Source organism: Rhinatrema bivittatum, chromosome 9, assembly GCF_901001135.1.
Source record: "Rhinatrema bivittatum chromosome 9, aRhiBiv1.1, whole genome shotgun sequence".
NCBI classification, from domain to species: Eukaryota; Metazoa; Chordata; class Amphibia; order Gymnophiona; family Rhinatrematidae; genus Rhinatrema; species Rhinatrema bivittatum.
This window is the reverse complement of record NC_042623.1, coordinates 52,942,077-52,960,335: the sequence shown is the minus strand read 5'-3', so window position 1 is coordinate 52,960,335 and position 18,259 is coordinate 52,942,077. Positions and strand designations below refer to the sequence as shown.

The following is an 18,259-nucleotide window of genomic DNA, read 5'->3' as shown; positions in this document are numbered from 1 at the left end:
TAAACCCAAGAACTCAAACAAGAACCCTACCTGTGAAAAAGCAGCTTAAATATTACACTGAGTCCCAGAATACCAATATATCACCTACAGGGGAAACGAAACAAACCAGATTGCTATAGATCCCTAACACAGACACTACACGCTAGCAGAATCTCTCACCTTGGTCGCATGCACAGAGCAGAGACAGACCCTCACCAAATACAGAATAAAGGATCACAAATTAGAATCAGCAATATGCAGACAGAAACTGAAATGGAAAGCCCAAGAAGCCAGACTCTGTGTGCAACAATGGAAAAACAGAACCAAGAAACATAAAGAATCAATTATAATAGTAGAATCATACTAATAAAAGAATATTTCAAAACTATTGACAAATAAAACAACTTCTATTAAAGTCATTTACATTTTTTTTTTTTTAATTTCCCAAGCACCAATAAAATATTTCAAAACAGCACACATATCAAATAAAACCCAATAATTAAAACTATTGAGGATAAAAAAAAAGTCCCTGCTGTCCATACCTGGGAACTTGATTTCTAATCATCCTGAAATTGTCGAAGATTAAGGGCTAGGGGGACACCTAAACTTTATCCTCTCTCGCTCACACACACACATGTGCATGTTCATTCTCTCTCACACATACTCATACATACATGCTCGCATACATACCCACACACTCTCATACACAGGTTCTAAGTCCCTCTTCCCCCCCCTCCCATGCACACAAAAGCTCTTACTCCCCCAGATTCCCTCATACATACACAGATGGACCCCAGGCAGGCACTCGTTCTCACATGCACAGACCAACTATCAGGCAGGCACACAATCTCTCCTTTACACCCCCTCCCCCAGATCAACCCTCAGGCAGCCGCCCATTCTCTTTCACTCACACACATACAAGAAGGTACTCATTTTCTCTCTCTCACACACACACCCAGGCAGGCACTCATTCTCTCACACACATATGGAAGACCCTCAGGCAGACATTCATTCTCTCTCACACACACACAGACCCCCTAGGCAGGCATTCATTCTTTCTCGCTCACACACACACAAACCTCCAGGCAGGCACTCATTCTTTCACACACACACACACACACACACACACACACACACACACACACACAGATCCCCAGGAAGGCACCCATTCTCACACACATACAGACAGACACCCAGACAGGCACTCATTCTTTCTCTCTCTCTCTCTCTCTCTCTCACACACACACACACACACACACACACACACACACACACACACACACACACACACACACACACACACACACAGATAGACTCCCAGGCAGGTACCCATTCTCTCACACACACAAGCTCCCATTTATACACATACACACACACTGAAGGCAGGCTCTCTCTTCATTCCTCCTGCTGCCGCCTCCGTCGGCACGTGGCTGTTGAGGAGGAGCCGATTGCTTGTCGCTGCTTCTGGCACAGAAGCCCATTCTGCTGCCTCCTCATCTGTGCAGGCCCCATGATAGTTAAAATTGGTGGGATTAGCACTTCCTCCATCAGCATAGAGAAAGTGCTACTCTCGTGAATTCTAACACCTTGGGCCTGCTCAGCCAACAGTGGGATGAGATCCATTGGCAGCTGCACGGCCTCTCTCACTGTTTTTTTGGCTGCCGGTGGGATTGGGCCCACTGGCTGCTGCATGCATCTTTCCCCAGGGTACGGCATTCCACTAGGCCCCAGACAGCAGAGGCAGGTACTCTTGTCTTTTTGTCCCAGCTGCTGGCAGCCTTCTGGAACCTCATTTGCAGCCCCCTCCCGTTTGTGCACCCCTGCTCTAGGGGGGTTCAGGTGCAAGGGCCAAACTGAGGCAGCTGCAGGAAGATCGGGGATGTTTAAATGGCAAACAATCTTTATCTCAAATAAAATGTTACCTCAGATGCCAATGTATTTATTTTTATTTATTTGTAGTCAATTGATATTCTGCCTTTTACCAAGAATGGTATCAAGGCGGATTACAACATATGTAAAAACAGGCAATACTGTTTGAATTAACTATACAGTTAGAATCAAATTCATAGTTGACCTAGCATTAAGACTCCAATGGCGTATAAGTTATTCAAGTTATTCAAGTAAGGTAGTTAGCACTCTTGTATAGTAGAATGAGTGCTGATTAATTAAAGGCTTATGATACTTAAAGAAATGGTAAATGCCAGCACTTTGGCGTGCCGACAGGATCAGACTAACTGTGAGGTGTGGTGCTTTGGCACCTTTGTCTCTTGCTTGGCACATTTTGGGAGACCAAAGGCTCTGCATTACTGCCAGAAGCAGTTTTCTATGGAATTGACAATGCTGGGAGTGACATTAACCTTTTACTCCCAAGACCATAGGCCAGCCTGTGGGTTATTGCTCCTAGCCTAGGGCTTCCCAAACTTTTAGCTAGTGTGACTCCATTTTAGCTCTTGAAAATAATTCACCTGACCCCAGAGGGTGACGGACAGTGATGGATTTAGAATTTTGGCATCCCTAGGCAGTATTGGTGCTGTCACTCTTCCCCTCTGAGGTATGACAATAGGGAGCAGAAGTTTTCTGTGACAGCTCTGGGTTAGATCCTGTGGCATACATTTTAAAATTCTGAAGCAAATTGGAAAATATTTCCAGCTTTTGTATTACATTATAAAAATAAAGTAGTTTTACATTATAATTAATATAATTTATTTTATTTTTATTGGGTGAAGAAACATGATCTCAAGTTTCAGTACTGGGAGGAGACCTCTGGAATGGGAAGGGAAGTGTTGCATGTGCCGGCCGTGGCAGGCCCGTGGCCAGGCCCTCTTACCCTCTGCTGCCTAATCCAGCATCTGGCTCTACTTCCCTCGCAGCTGCAGGCTGCGGGCTCCATCCCCGGTCCGTCCCTGGAGCTGCTGGTTCTATGACGGACTCCTGTGCTCCGCGGTGGGTCTCTCCGCGTGGTCCGCGGAGAGACGCCGCCATCCAGCACCACGCCCCTCCCTAGGCACGCACACATCTCTGCTTCCTTTAAAGGGCCCGCGGCGGGAATTTGGCTGTGGCCCCGGATGATGACGTCGCTGAAGCTCCGGTATAAAAGGCTGGGCTCAGCTCCTGTTAGTCGCCTTTGCAACAGGTCTCCATGCTGGTCATGTACTTCGTTGCCTCCTGGTATTTCCTTTGTGTTCCTGGTTCCTGATCCCTGTGAGTTCCTGTTCCTGGTTTATCGTCTTCGTTCCTGCTTCCTAGCTTTCCTTTCGGACTGATCTCCTGGACCCGACCTCTGCCTTGCCCGACCACGCTATTGCCTTTCTCCTGGATTTTACTTCAGCCTTGCCTTGCCACCGCTCCTTGATTGCCACCTGCCCTGACTTCAGCTTGTTCTACGACGCACCCCTTATCTTTGTCCTGGACTGGGCCTCTCGGGCTTCGGCCTGTTCTTGCTCAGGTGCCCCCTGTCAGAGATTGGTTCCTATTGGCGCCCGGGTCTCCAGAACTCCGCCTCGTCCAGTACAGACTCTTCAGTTTTACAGTTGCTGCCTCTGGGCTGACCTCTTTATTTCTTTATTTATACACTTTTATATACTGACATTCATAAGAAACATCACGCCGGTTTACAAATAACTGTAGAAGAAGGAAAAATTACAATGAACAGGGAGTGGGGGAAGAGGAGCAGGTCAGAAGAAGGGGGAGGGGGCAATGGCAGGATTTTGATTTCTGTTTTGATGTATTTATTGCACCCCTGTTTATTTGTAAACCAGCATGATGTGATTGTCTCATGAATGCTGGTATATAAAAACCTTAAATAAATAAATAAATAAATAAATAAAATAAAATAAAATAAAGAATTAGAGAGAAAATAGCTAGGAACAAAGCTCTGGAAATTGAGGAGGAAACATAACCTAAGTACAATAGAAACATAAGATATATACTATAATAATTGTAAGAGGATAATACTACAAACACTAAAAAGCATTTACAGAAATTACAACATTACAAATTACAATTAGCAATGAGGGTAACATTACTTAACGGTTACGGATAATGTTACAAAGATGAGCTATTTTGATTGGAGATACAATGTTAAACTGAAGAACTATGCTGGCAAAGGGGCTGAGCTAGGGGTACAGGAGCGGAGAAACTAAGGGACTATATGGACAGCATATGAGTATGTGCTGAATATAGGACATTTGGCTGGGTCGGGCATCTGGCTAGGTTTGGTTCAAATCAGGATAAGCCTGCTTGAAGAGCCATGTCTTGATTTCTTTTTTGAAATTGCGTAGAGATGGCTCTAGATGGAATTCGGTAGGTAGGGAGTTTCAGAGGGAGGGGCCAGCAATAGAGAAGGCTCTGTCTCTGGTGAAAGCGTGGTGTGCTGTTTTGAGGGAAGGGGTGTGAAGGGTGCCCGCAAGGGATGTTCTGGTAGGACGGTTGGACGAACGGAAACGTGGAATTTCTTCGAGCCAGGCGTTATTGTGTTTGTACAGTGAATTGTGCAGGATAGTAAGTGTTTTATATTGAATGCGGAAGGGAATAGGCAACCAATGAAGGTCCTTTAGAATAGGGGTGATGTGTTCCCCTTTACGGGTGTTCGTTATTATCCTGGCCATGGCGTTCTGCAGAATTTGTAGGGGTTTGATAGTGGAAAAGGGGAGGCCCAGAAGTAATGAATTGCAGTATTCCAACTTAGATAGGATGGTCGTCTGTAGTACAATACGGAAATCCTGAGCATGGAGGAGGGGTTTGAGCTTTTTGAGGATGTGGAGTTTAAAGAAACCCCCCTTTAGTAGTGTGCTGATGTGGGATTTGAAATTTAGATGTTGATCAAGTGAGACGCCTAGGTCTCTTATGGATTGTAAAGGAGTGTGTGTGGGGGAAGTGTTATGAGGGATGGATTGAGATGTATGGTCAAATTGATTGGAGATTATGAGGATGTCTGTTTTAGATGCATTTAGAGCAAGATGGAGATTGGATAGGAGGGAGTTGATCCTTTCCTCTCAGTGTTCCAGTGGGAACACTGAGAGGAAAGGATCACCTTGCTGGTGGCTGAAAGGAATTAGTAAGTTTTTGCTTGGGACATTGTCTTTTTTTAAAGTATTGGGGCAAAGGTAACTATCTGGGAATATTATTTAGTGTGTTTGTGCCTTTAATAGTCAGAAAGGCAGTGAATAAACAAGTTAGACTGCTTGTATTTTTAAATAGTCAGTCAGTAAGGTAGCTAGTAAGCAGTAGGTAGTGTGTTTATTTTTAAAAGTCTGCAGACTCAGTGTTCTGCAGACTTTTAGAGAACTGAGTGTTTGTATTTATTACAAATTGAGTGTTTGTATTGAAAAAAACACACACAACCCCCCCCCCCCAAAAAAAAAAAAAGTAGCCAGAAGCTAGAAATAAGCTAGGAGCAGTGTATACCTAAGTAAAAAAGTTGAATATTTCAGCTCAGTTACTCACCTTGGAAAGGTATTGAGGTAGTGTGATTGGGTTTGAATAGGGACCAACATTTGTTAATCAAGAGAGCAGTGAGTCACTCAGGAAAACTAACTGAAGTGTAAATCTCTAAAGGAACTGTTTTGTACTAATTTACCTTAGAAGCACATTATAAATTAGAAGGGAAGAGCTCAGAAACCCACATTCCAGTGGCAACACTGAGAGGAAAGGATCACCTTGCTGGTGGCTGAAAGGAATCAGTAAGTTTTTGCTTGGGACATTGTCTTTTTTAAAAGTATTGGGGCAAAGGTAACTATCTGGGAATGTTATTTAGTGTGTTTGTGTGTTTGTGCCTTTAATAGTCAGAAAGGCAGTGAAAAAACAAGTTAGACTGTATTTTTAAATAGTCAGTCAATAAGGTAGCTAGTAAGCAGTAGGTAGTGTGTTTATTTTTAAAAGTCTGCAGACTGAGTGTTCTGCAGACTTTTAAAGAACTGAGTGTTTGTATTTATTACAAGTTGAGTGTTTGTATTGAAAAAAACCACACAACCCCCCCCCCCCCCAAAAAAAAAAGTAGTCAGAAGCTAGAAATAAGCTAGGAGCAGTGTATACCTAAGTAAAAAAATTGAATAGTTCAGCTCAGTTACTCACCTTGGAAAGGTGTTGAGGTAGTGTGATTGGGTTTGAATAGGGACCAACATTTGTTAATCAAGAGAGCAGTGAGTCACTCTGGCTGACTAACTGAAGTCTTGCCTCACAAATCTGCTTCACTTTTTTGAAGGAGTTAATAAACACGTGGATAAAGGTGAACCGGTAGATGTAGTATACTTGGATTTTCAGAAGGCGTTTGACAAAGTACCTCATGAGAGGCTTCTAGGAAAAGTAAAAAGTCATGGGATAGGTGGCGATGTCCTTTCGTGGATTGCAAACTGGCTAAAAGACAGGAAACAGAGAGTAGGATTAAATGGACAATTTTCTCAGTGGAAGGGAGTGGACAGTGGAGTGCCTCAGGGATCTGTATTGGGACCCTTACTTTTCAATATATTTATAAATGATCTGGAAAGAAATACGACGAGTGAGATTATCAAATTTGCAGATGACACAAAATTGTTCAGAGTAGTTAAATCACAAGCAGATTGTGATAAATTGCAGGAAGACCTTGTGAGACTGGAAAATTGGGCATCGAAATGGCAGATGAAATTTAATGTGGATAAGTGCAAGATGATGCATATAGGGAAAAATAACCCATGCTATAATTACACAATGTTGGGTTCCATATTAGGTGCTACAACCCAAGAAAGAGATCTAGGCGTCATAGTGGATAACACATAGAAACTGTCGGTTCAGTGTGCTGCGGCAGTCAAAAAAACAAACAGAATGTTGGAAAATGTCATAATGCCTCTGTATCGCTCCATGGTGAGACTGCACCTTGAATACTGTGTACAATTCTGGTCGCCGCATCTCAAAAAAGATATAATTGCGATGGAGAAGGGCTACCAAAATGATAAGGGGAATGGAACAGCTCCCCTATGAGGAAAGACTAAAGAGGTTAGGACGTTTCAGCTTGGAGAAGAGATGGCTGAGGAGGGATATGATAGAGATGTTTAAAATTATGAGAGTTCTAGAACGGGTAGATGTGAATCGGTTATTTACTCTTTCGGATAGTAGAAAAACTAGGGGGCACTCCATGAAGTTAGCATGGGGCACATTTAAAACTAATCGGAGAAAGTTCTTTTTTACTCAACGCACAATTAAACTCTGGAATTTGTTGCCAGAGGACGTGGTTAGTGCAGTTAGTATAGCGATGTTTAAGAAAGGATTGGATAAGTTCTTGGAGGAAAAGTCCATTACTTGCTATTAATTTCACTTACAGAATAGCCACTGCCATTAGCAATGGTAACATGGAATAGACTTAGTTTTTGGGTACTTGCCAGGTTCTTATGGCCTGGATTTGCCACTGTTGGAAACAGGATGCTGGGCTTGATGGACCCTTGGTCTGACCCAGTATGGCATTTTCTTATGTTCTTAAGCAAGGCAGGATTCCCAGAATTGCATGGATTTGGTAAGGGATTCATGAATGGGGATGAGGATTTGCACATCATCTGCACATAGGAAAGATTTTAGGCCTAAGTCAGTGAGAAGGCGGCAGAGTGGCAAAAGGTAAATGTTGAAAAGCTTGGAAGATAATGAGGAACCTTGGGGAAAACCTTGAGTAAGGAGAATGTGTGAGGAATTAGAGTTTTTAATTTTCACGATATACTCTCTGTGGTTGAGGTAGGAGGAAAACCATGAGATGGCAGTGTCTGAAATGCCTATCTCTGCCAGGTGGGAGATTAAGATTTCATGGTTGACGGTTTCAAAGGCAGCCGAAATGTCTAGTAGGGCAAGTAGATATGATTTTCCATGGTCCATTTATGTGAGAATGGTGTCAGTGATTGCTAGTTAGAGGTTTTTGGTGTTCCGAGATTTACGGAAACCGAATTGTGATGGGTGTAGGATGTTATGGTCTTCCAAGAAGTCAGTGAGCTGTGCATTAACTACCTTTTCCAGGATTTTGGAAATGAAGGGCAGGTTGGAGATGGGACGGTAGTTCATTGGGTCGATGGGGTCAAGGGTGGGTTTTTTAAGGAGGGATTTGACAACAGCAAGTTTGAGGGGGTCTTGGACTATACCAAATGTAAGGGAACAATTAATAATATCAGCTAGGGGTTTAGCAATGACAGAAGGGATAGTAAGGAGTGCTTTAGTGGGAATGGTGTCAGAAATGTGTGTGGCTGGTTTAAACTTTTTTTAAGATGGATTCAATTTCCTACCAGTATGGCGCCGATCACCTTTGCCCTCACTATGTCACAGGGAGCGACTGTCGCTCCCTGTGACATAGTGAGGCCAAAGGCGATCGGCGCCATTTTGAAACCTCCAGCACCGGCACCGAGGGTATGATTGAAGGGATGGCTCCCGGACTCCCCCGCTAGACCACCAGGTACATGTAAAAGGTTTTTGGGGGGGGTCAGGAGGGTGGGAGAAGCAAAGGGGTAATTTGTAAAGGGTCAGGGTGGGGTTTTTTTTATTGGGCCATCGGCGCCATTTTTATCAGTGGTAGCCAAAATGGCGCCGATGGCCCGAGAGCGGGAGATCGCGCCGGGCCCCCCTCCCCCACTGGACCACCAGGTAATTTAACATTTTGGGGGGGGAGGTTCGGGAGGGTGGGAGAGCAAAGGGGTCATTTGTAAAGGGTCGGGGTGGGGTTTTTTTTATCTGCTCAGGCCTCACTAAAAAATTAACAAAGTGAATTGGAATCGGAACCGATTCCAATTCACATCTCTAACGATCCGATTTTTTTCTCCCACCATCCGAACCTGATCGTTAAAATGATCGGGCACACGATTCACATCTCTACCTAGTATGACTGCAGGAATGGAGAATTGATATTGTCAGCAATGTATTCTATAATGGGGAAAGGGTCATGTTCAAGATGGCCTGGGGGGGCACAGACGAGGCAGACCTGCAGTGCTTTGGATTTAAACAGCCCAATTTCTAGTCTGTGTGGGGAATGGGTGTTTTGGAGTTTTAGGTTAAGGTGTTTTTTAGCAGCCAGGAACAGGCCTCCACCCCTTTTTTTGGGTCTTGGAATAGAGAAGATGTCGTAGGTTTGCAGAGGAAGCTGGTTAATGAATACCTGGTCTGTGTTCTTTAGCCAGGACTCCATGATGGCATATATGTCTGGATTGGAGTCCGTGAGCAGGTCATGGAGGATGGGGGCTTTTTTTTAGGATTGATTGGGCATTGAATAAAGAAATGGCTAACGTGGTTAGGCCCAAAAATTGAGTGAGGGGTGAGATCATGATGGGTACTAGGGATTTGCGTGGCTTGGAGGGGTGTGGGTGTAACGGGGTGGACTTTCGTAAGGCGAGACAGTGTAAACGGGGAATAGAAAAGAAGTGCATTTAGGCTGAATAGGAGGGTAAGGGAGGATAAAGAGGGGGAGAGGGGGATTAGACACTTGATAGGCGACGCTAAAATATGAGGTGCGGCAAAAGGTTAGGCCCCTTTATTGTGCTTCTTCAGCGAGAGACACCCGGACTGGGTGCCTGCCTGCAAAAAGGGCGGAGTCAAAGGGTGCAGTGGGCAACTCTCTCAGTTGGTCTAGTGCGCAGCCTCGTAATTACGGTGAGAGATATCGGTGGAGTCTGATGTAGGCGAGGAAGGCAAGCAGAGGTAGATGGATGCCCGTGACCCCGGCAGGTCTACGCCGATCACGCGGGGCCGAGAGGGAGCTAGAGCCGTGGGCAGAGTGGCCTGAAATCCAAGGCAGTCTATGTGATCGGATGCAGAACTTCTGGGCACCGCAGGGCACACAAAGGGGTGCACCAAGGGGCAGGCCCCTTAGGTCGCGCTCCTTTGGGCGCACGACGCCCGGCGCGCAATGCCAACGGGCTGCGCCTGCTTTTAAGCAGGTCGGCTGACCTTTTAAGATGACATCGTGTCCTTAGCTGTCCATCTCGTCTTCAACGACACATGGAGGCACACCTAACTCCAGCCGGCCCCAGTACTCAAAGGCTCAACCCACGGGGAAGAAGGGCTGGAATTGGCGAAGCTCCAGCCGGCCTCCGTCAGTCAACCCACTCCGCCTGTCGATGGTAGGGACCCGTAGGATCCCTCCTATGGGTAGCGTCAACCCCACCTTGGCGCAAGGGTCCAGCTCCTATGCAACAGGTTGCAAAGGCCATGGACTCGGCGGAGCCATGTGCCCTCCAGGCTATTCCTGGCCTGGCTTCAAAGGTACAAGAACAGCAATGATTTCTCGAGGCACTGGCCTCTTCCATTGAGTGTCTGCATGCCCGGCTTGATGCCCAATCCGGTAATCCAGTACCAGTACCGGGGTCCTCCAACCAACAGCCATCTCCCTCTACCTCCAAGGCCTTGCTGGCCCTACCAGCTCCGCCTCATTTCAATGGTGACTTCAAGCTCTGCAGAGGGTTTATCAACCAATGCTATATGCAGTTTGCTCTGCAGCCCTCCATCTTCCAAGATGAACTTACGAAGGTCACCTTTATCCTGTCTCGTCTGGAGGGGAAGGCGTTGGCTTGGGCCTCGCCCTTATGGAAGTGCTCAGATTTGCTCCTGAAAGAACTGTCTCTCTTTGTGGCCGTGTTTCGACGGACCTTCGACGACCCCGAGTGGCATGCTGTGGCAAGTACTAATCTGCGACAGGGCCAAAGGAGCCTGTTTGACTATGCCATTGAATTTTGGACCTTAGCTACCAAGCTCTCTTGGCAGGAAGATTGCCTATGAGCTATCTACCTGGATTGGCTATCACCTCAGCTGAAGGACGAGTTGGCAGCTCGGGAGCTCCCTCCTTCACTTGAGGATTTTATTGATCTGACTGGCCGAATTGATCATCGTCTCCAAGAGCGCCATTGGGAGAATCAGATGCCCAGAAGGTCCACTCAGGTACGCTCCCGTTCTCCACCGACCACCAGCCCTGCCATCGGCAGGGTCCCTCTTGTGGCCAAAGTGGAAGAACCCATGCAGTTGGGCCATGGGCGGCTGTCTCCGGAAGAGTGCCTCCAGCGGAGACAATCAGGCCTGTGTTTGTATTGTGGAGCACCAGGCCACCGTCTTCAGACCTGCCCAGTCCGTCCGGGAAACTACCAGGCCTAAATTCAGTAGGGGTCCTGAACTTGGGCGCTACCTCACCAGCCCCTCAGTTGTCCTTACCAGTTACGCTGACCTGGGACTCCCGGTCCTTCCCAGTCCTTGCTTTGGTTGATTCTGAAGCAGGAGGAAATTTTATTCTCAAGGATCTAGTTCAGTTATTGAGTATTGATACCTGTCCCTTGGAAACTTCCTTGTGTATTGCATCGATTTATGGTGAGCCATTACCTGGCCAGATCTCCTTGACTACAGAGCCAGTTCACCTTCTCACTGGCACCCTCCATGTTGAAGAAATCGAACTCCTTGTTCTGGAAAAATCGATTCATTTGGTAGTCCTGAGACTACCTTGGCTCCGTCATTCCTCTCAGTTTGACTGAGGGTTGCTCCAGCTGGTTGAGTGGAGTCCAATCTGCCATCAGACCTGCTTGAAAAATGTGGTACCACCTCCTACAGTTCCCTTGGCTACCACCTCCTCTGGCATTCCAGCTCCTTATGCAGACTTCAAAAATGTCTTCTCAAAGCAGAAGGCAGACATCCTTCCACCTCTACGGAGGTTTGACTGTCCCATTGAGCTCTTGCCTAGAACTACGCCTTCTCGAGGGTGGACTTACCCTCTGTCACTACCAGAGACTAAAGCTATGATGGAGTATATCCGGGAGAACCTAGCTAAAGGCTTCATTTGACCTTCAGCTTCTCCCGCCAGAGCGGGATTTTTCTTCATCATGAAGAAAGACGGATCTCTAAGACCGTGTATCGATTACCACGGTTTGAATGCCATCACTCGCAAAGACAAGTATCTGTCGCCCTTGATCTCAGAACTGTTCGACCATTTACAAGGAGCCTCCATCTTTACCAAATTAGATCTATGTGGAACCTACAACTTGGTACGGATCTGTCCCGAAGATATCTGGAAAACCACCTTTAACACCAGGGACAGGCATTAAGAATATCTGGTGATGTCCTTCAACCTTTGTAATGCTCCAGCAGTATTTCAACGGATGATTAATGAGATCTTCAAAGACCTCTTGTACGTCAAGGTCGTGGCTTACCTTGATGATATCCTTGTCTTTTCCAAGGATCTCGCTACGCACTAGGGATGTGAATCGTTTTTCAACGATTAAAATTATCGTCCGATAATGTTTATATCGTCTTAAATCGTTATAGAACACGATACAATAGAAATTCTAACGATTTATCGTTAAAAATCGTTAAATCGTGTTAGTGCGCACTAACTGAAAATGATACAAATAAACACTTTCCAGGTCACTGAAGGTCAGTTAGGAATGAATATGTGTTCCTATTGGCTGGCTGCCCTCTTATCTATTGATATTACCAAGGTTACAACTGAGGTGATGGTTGGGGGGATGGGAAATGGAACTGGAAACTAACGAACACCAACAGAAAATGAAACAAAGTGTTCACACTTCCCAGGTCAGTAAAGGTCACTTAGGAATGAATATGTATGTATGTATTCCTATTGGCTGGCTGTGCTCTTATCTATTGATGTTACCAATATGGTTGGGGGGATGTGAAATGGAAACAGTTGGAAGCTTGACAAAAAAAGTAATGTAATGATCAGCACTCAAGTGACTAGAACTTGTTTGTTTATTATTTTTGTTAGCAGGCACCTGAAATGCTAGTGCATGTTGAATTTGCCAATCACTGTGCATTTTAGAAAGGTGGTCCTGGCTGGAACTGTACACAGTTCAAATATATGTAATTGATTGTTGGTAAGTGTATTTTTTAAGTAGCCACACTGGCACCAGTATGTTTACTTTTCCTCCCACTTAACTCACTAGCTCAGCTTTGTAAGAAGGGCTTCTCTGCTTGTGTGTTGTTTTTGTTTGGTGTGAGGAGAGCAGAAACATCAGATCTTTATTCAATCTACTACAGTCATCTCTTACAGTGCCCTATCCCTATTAATACCAGGAGTGTTGTGATCTTCCTGCACACAGTGCCCTAACCCTGATACCAGTCTGAGACAGCTCCCTCCCTGCATTACTAGTGAGAGGCTGGCTTCACAGACAGGGGGGAGCTGCCTGACCCTCACTCCTGACTTCCCCCATGTCCCAGCTAGTGAATGGGGTGTGGGTGAGGGGGGGGGGGGGGGAGGATGGTGAAGTCTGAGACAGCTCCCTCCCTGCATTACTAGTGAGAGGCTGGCTTCACAGACAGGGGGGAGCTGCCTGACCCTCACTCCTGACTTCCCCCATGTCCCAGCTAGTGAATGGTGTGTGGGTGAGGGGGGGGGGGGGTGGATGGTGAAGTCTGAGACAGCTCCCTCTCTGCATTACTAGTGAGAGGCTGGCTTCACAGACAGGGGGGAACTGCCTGACCCTCACTCCTGACTTCCCCCATGTCCCAGCTAGTGAATGGTGTGTGGGTGAGGGGGGGGGGGGGGGGGGTGAAGTCTGAGACAGCTCCCTCCCTGCATTACTAGTGAGAGGCTGGCTTCACAGACAGGGGGGAGCTGCCTGTCCCTCACTCCTGACTTCCCCCATGTCCCAGCTAGTGAATGGTGTGTGGGTGAGGGGGGGGGTGGATGGTGAAGTCTGAGACAGCTCCCTCCCTGCATTACTAGTGAGAGGCTGGCTTCACAGACAGGGGGGAGCTGCCTGACCCTCACTCCTGACTTCCCCCATGTCCCAGCTAGTGAATGGTGTGTGGGTGAGGGGGGGGGGGAGGATGGTGAAGTCTGAGACAGCTCCCTCCCTGCATTACTAGTGAGAGGCTGGCTTCGCAGACAGGGGGGAGCTGCCTGACCCTCACTCCTGACTTCCCCCATGTCCCAGCTAGTGAATGGTGTGTGGGTGAGGGGGGGGGGGGGGAGGATGGTGAAGTCTGAGACAGCTCCCTCCCTGCATTACTAGTGAGAGGCTGGCTTCACAGACAGGGGGGAGCTGCCTGACCCTCACTCCTGACTTTCCCCATGTCCCAGCTAGTGAATGGTGTGTGGGTGAGGGGGGGGGGAGGATGGTGAAGTCTGAGACAGCTCCCTCCCTGCATTACTAGTGAGAGGCTGGCTTCACAGACAGGGGGGAGCTGCCTGTCCCTCACTCCTGACTTCCCCCATGTCCCAGCTAGTGAATGGTGTGTGGGTGAGGGGGGGGGGGGTGGATGGTGAAGTCTGAGACAGCTCCCTCCCTGCATTACTAGTGAGAGGCTGGCTTCACAGACAGGGGGGAGCTGCCTGACCCTCACTCCTGACTTCCCCCATGTCCCAGCTAGTGAATGGTGTGTGGGTAAGGGGGGGGGGGGGGGGGAGGATGGTGAAGTCTGAGACAGCTCCCTCCCTGCATTACTAGTGAGAGGCTGGCTTCACAGACAGGGGGGAGCTGCCTGACCCTCACTCCTCCGGGGTATTGTGATCTTCCTGCACACAGTGCCCTATCCCTGATACCAGGGGTGTTGTGATCTTCCTGCATGCAGTGCCCTATCCCTATTAATACCAGGAGTGTTGTGATCTTCCTGCATGCAGTGCCCTATCCCTATTAATACCAGGAGTGTTGTGATCTTCCTGCATGTAGTGCCCTATCCCTGATATCGGGATGTGTGCAAGAAGATCACAACACCCCCGGTATCAGGAATAGGGCACTGTGTGCAGGAAGATCACAACACCCCCAGTATCAGGAATAGGGCACTGTGTGCAGGAAGATCACAACACCCCTGGTATTAGGGATAGGGCACTGTGTGCAGGAAGATCACAACACTCCTGGTATTAATAGGGATAGGGCACTGTGTGCAGGAAGATCACAATACCCCTGGTATCAGGGTTAGGGCACAAGTTCTAGTCACATTGACTGATCACATTACTTGTTTTGTCAAGCTACCAACTGTTTCCATTTCCCATCCCCCATATACTGTCAGTAGGAAACTTGGTAACATGAATAAATAAGAGGGCAGCCAATAGGAATACATATTCATTCCTAAACTGACCTTAACTGACCTGAAAAGTGTCAAATTGTATCATTTTCAGTTAGTGCGCACTAACTCGAGTTAGTGCGCACTAATCGGAAAAAACGATTTTTAACGATTTTTTAACTAAAAAATCGTGCCTAAGACGATTTTCTTGCCCTGCCACACGATTTCTATCGTTAAGACGATATGGAAAACGATTCACATCCCTACTACGCACTGTGCAGATGTGCGCATGGTCCTTCAATGCCTCCGTGAGAATCATCTCTTTGCAAAGTTGGACATGTGTCTTTTTGAACAGTCAAGTTTGCCCTTCCTGGGGTACATAATCTCGCAGCAAGGATTCTCCATGGGCCCTGAAAAACTTAGAGGAATCCGAAACTGGCCTCAGTCCATAGGCCTCAGAGTGTTGCAACGATTCCTTGGATTTACAAACTATTATCTCCATTTCATCGCCCATTACTCGACCTTGGCAGCTCCCCTCACTGCGATGACCCGTATGGGCCAAGATACTCGGAATTGGACCCCAGAAGCCATTACAGTTTTTCAGTGCCTCAAAGAGGCCTTCCTTGTTGGACCTTGCCTTCATCATCCTGACCCAAACCACCCCTTTCTGGTCGAAGTGGATGCCTCTGCTATTGGGGCTGGGCGGACCTGAGTCAACATTCCATGTCTGGATCTTTAGTTCCATGCTCGTTCTATTCTTGCAAGTTCTCTCCTGCAGAATAAAACTATAGTATTGGTGACCGAGAACTACTTGCTATTAAATTAGCCTTGGAGGAATGGCGCCCAAATTCACGATATTTACTGATCATAAGAACCTTGAACACTTGAGTCATGCCCAGCGTGATGGGCTTTATTCTTCTCTAGGTTCAACTTTGAACTCCAGTATTGCACTGCTGAAAAGAATCTCCGGGCAGATGCCCTGTCTCGTTCCTTCCAACCTGAAGATATTCCCGAAGAACCCGGTCACATCATTGACCCAGCTTGTATCTGCTTGTCTGCAACTCACCCAGTCCCAGCTGGGAAAACTGTTGTGCCCCGTCGCCTCCGTGAAAGAGCATCTCTGATGGGCACACGATTCTAAGTTTGCTGGCCACCCAGGCAGGCACGAACCCTAGCTCTGCTTCAGCGTTTCTCCTGGTAGCCCACTATGGTCTCTGACGCATTCCTGTAATACCTGCGCTCAACAGAAACCCCCGGTCAGTCGACCTTGGGGTCTGCTCCAACCGCTTCCAGCTCCTGAAAAACCGTGGATGCATCTCTTCACGGATTTCTTTGTGGACTTACTACCATCTAAGGGTCACACGGTCATATGGGTTACCATCGACAAGTTCTCAAAAATGGCCCATTTTGTTCCATTGCTGGGCTTACCTTCTGCTCCAGAATTGGCACGCCTGTTCTTCCTCCATATATTTCGGCTGCATGGCTTACCCTGCATACAATGGAGTTTCCCCACCGTCTACTCACTATTTTGTCTTCCCACTGCTGCCCACCAGGGTGCAAATTACGCACAGGCTTCCAACGTGTGCACTGCGCACGTGCTCATTTTCAAAGAAAAGCAACGCGGGTTGTTTCTCTAGGAGCATCTGCGTGAGGTTATATGCAGCAAGACTGTCCACCTGGTTTGCAATTACCCGGCTTGTCTGAAAATTGCACCCCCCACTGGGCTACTTTCCAGGTGTAAAGCAGCAAATTAACCAAAAAAAATTTTTAATTACTCACACTGGAAAATTATTAGAGGACTAATGGTGCTGCATTTGCTTGTTTTACTCTGGTCACTGTAGCAAATTGAACATGAGCATTGTATACTTTTGGTGTATCCATACAAATTATTGTGAGTGAGCATATGTGTCGAAGGGTTGGGTTGTAAAGCTTAAAATTGCAAACTTCACCAGTTCAATGGTGTTTTGTGGACTTCAAAGGGTGCAAGGGAAGCGAGGAGCTTTATACTGACTTTTAACTGCTTTCTAGCACATTTACAGTTGAGGTTACAATGGAGGGCATCTGTTCCTTTTAAGTAAACACAGCCTTTCATTTCTTACTTTGCAATCAAAGTTCAAGCAATTCCATGATGGAAATCCTCACCCTTGCAGCAAGAATGTAGTCTCTCTATATAACATAGTGACAATTTGCTTGTGATATTGCCACTCCGTGCAGGTTACCCTTTGCATTCTGTTAAGGGTAATAAATGTCGCTCCATGCAGGTTGCCCCCCATGCGATCTGTTAAAGGTAGTAACTGCCGCTCTGTGAAGGTTACCACCATGTGTTCTGTTAAGAGTAGTGTAGCAAGGAACTTTGGAAGAAAGTCAGCTGCTCCTTCTCAACAGCTTTGGCCCTTATTTAAATAGGAATGTTGTTTGTTTGTTTGTTTGGGTTGGTTTTTTTTACCTTGGTTTAGCAGCACCAGAAATGTGTTACCAAACTTACAAAAGCAGGCATACTCTACTTTCTGAAAATCTCTCCTCCCTTAGCCTATAGCCTGGTTCTTGTAATCACTTAATTAAGTATTCAAAGCACCTGAGTGAATGTGACGGAGTTCTGAACTCATCCTCTTCCAAGAACCCCACCTAATGACCCACTTAGAATAAATAAATGACCACTTAGCTACAATATATAATGACCAGCTCCTTCCTGATTCTTTTTTTTTCCCACACAAATAATATACTCCTTCCTGCATCTGGTTTGTATGGTTTTTTTGTTACTTCAGTATACTGCTTATAGTACTGGTGAGCTACAGTGGATTAATCCCATGAGCTCTATTTTTATTTCAGCAAATGTAATGCCTCCATGCTTAATCACCTTGCAGGGGAATTCCTGGGTCTGGGATCGATCTGGTGGGATCCCTCCTCAAGAGGACTCCATCGGTCCTTGGGTGCTTGGTGCCTCCACCTGGGAAGAAGGTATTAGTGGGTGAGATTTTCCTCCCTTCATCCCAGGAAAACCTGAAAAACAGATGGGACTGTAAACAGGGTTAGAAGTATTTATAAATACGATTGTTTTATGAGACTACACAACTATATATATACACATTTCCACTAGATATCAAACAGCACATTTCCACTAGATATCAAACAGCACATTTATGTACTTGGTGGTAATACCAAGATATTCCTACATCACACAAAGGAAACACTTATTTGCTTTATCACAAATGATCCATTTATTAATACATTATTGTATACAAACACATAATTTAAAAATGCCTCCCCATATTCCCCCTCATAATCTCATTCACACATACACAATTCCACTACATTCTTAAAACCCACAAATCCAAATGTCCAA

General features: G+C 46.4%; 1 long non-coding RNA gene across 1 annotated transcript in view; it reads right to left on the bottom strand.

Moving 5' to 3' along the window:
• The window catches only part of LOC115098674, a 74,427-nt gene that overhangs the window by 4,622 nt on the left and 51,546 nt on the right, over positions 1-18,259 (bottom strand). Inside the window, exon 2 of the long non-coding RNA XR_003858587.1 lies at positions 17,774-17,916. This is a non-coding gene — a long non-coding RNA (uncharacterized LOC115098674). The remainder of the gene's footprint in view (positions 1-17,773; positions 17,917-18,259) is intronic.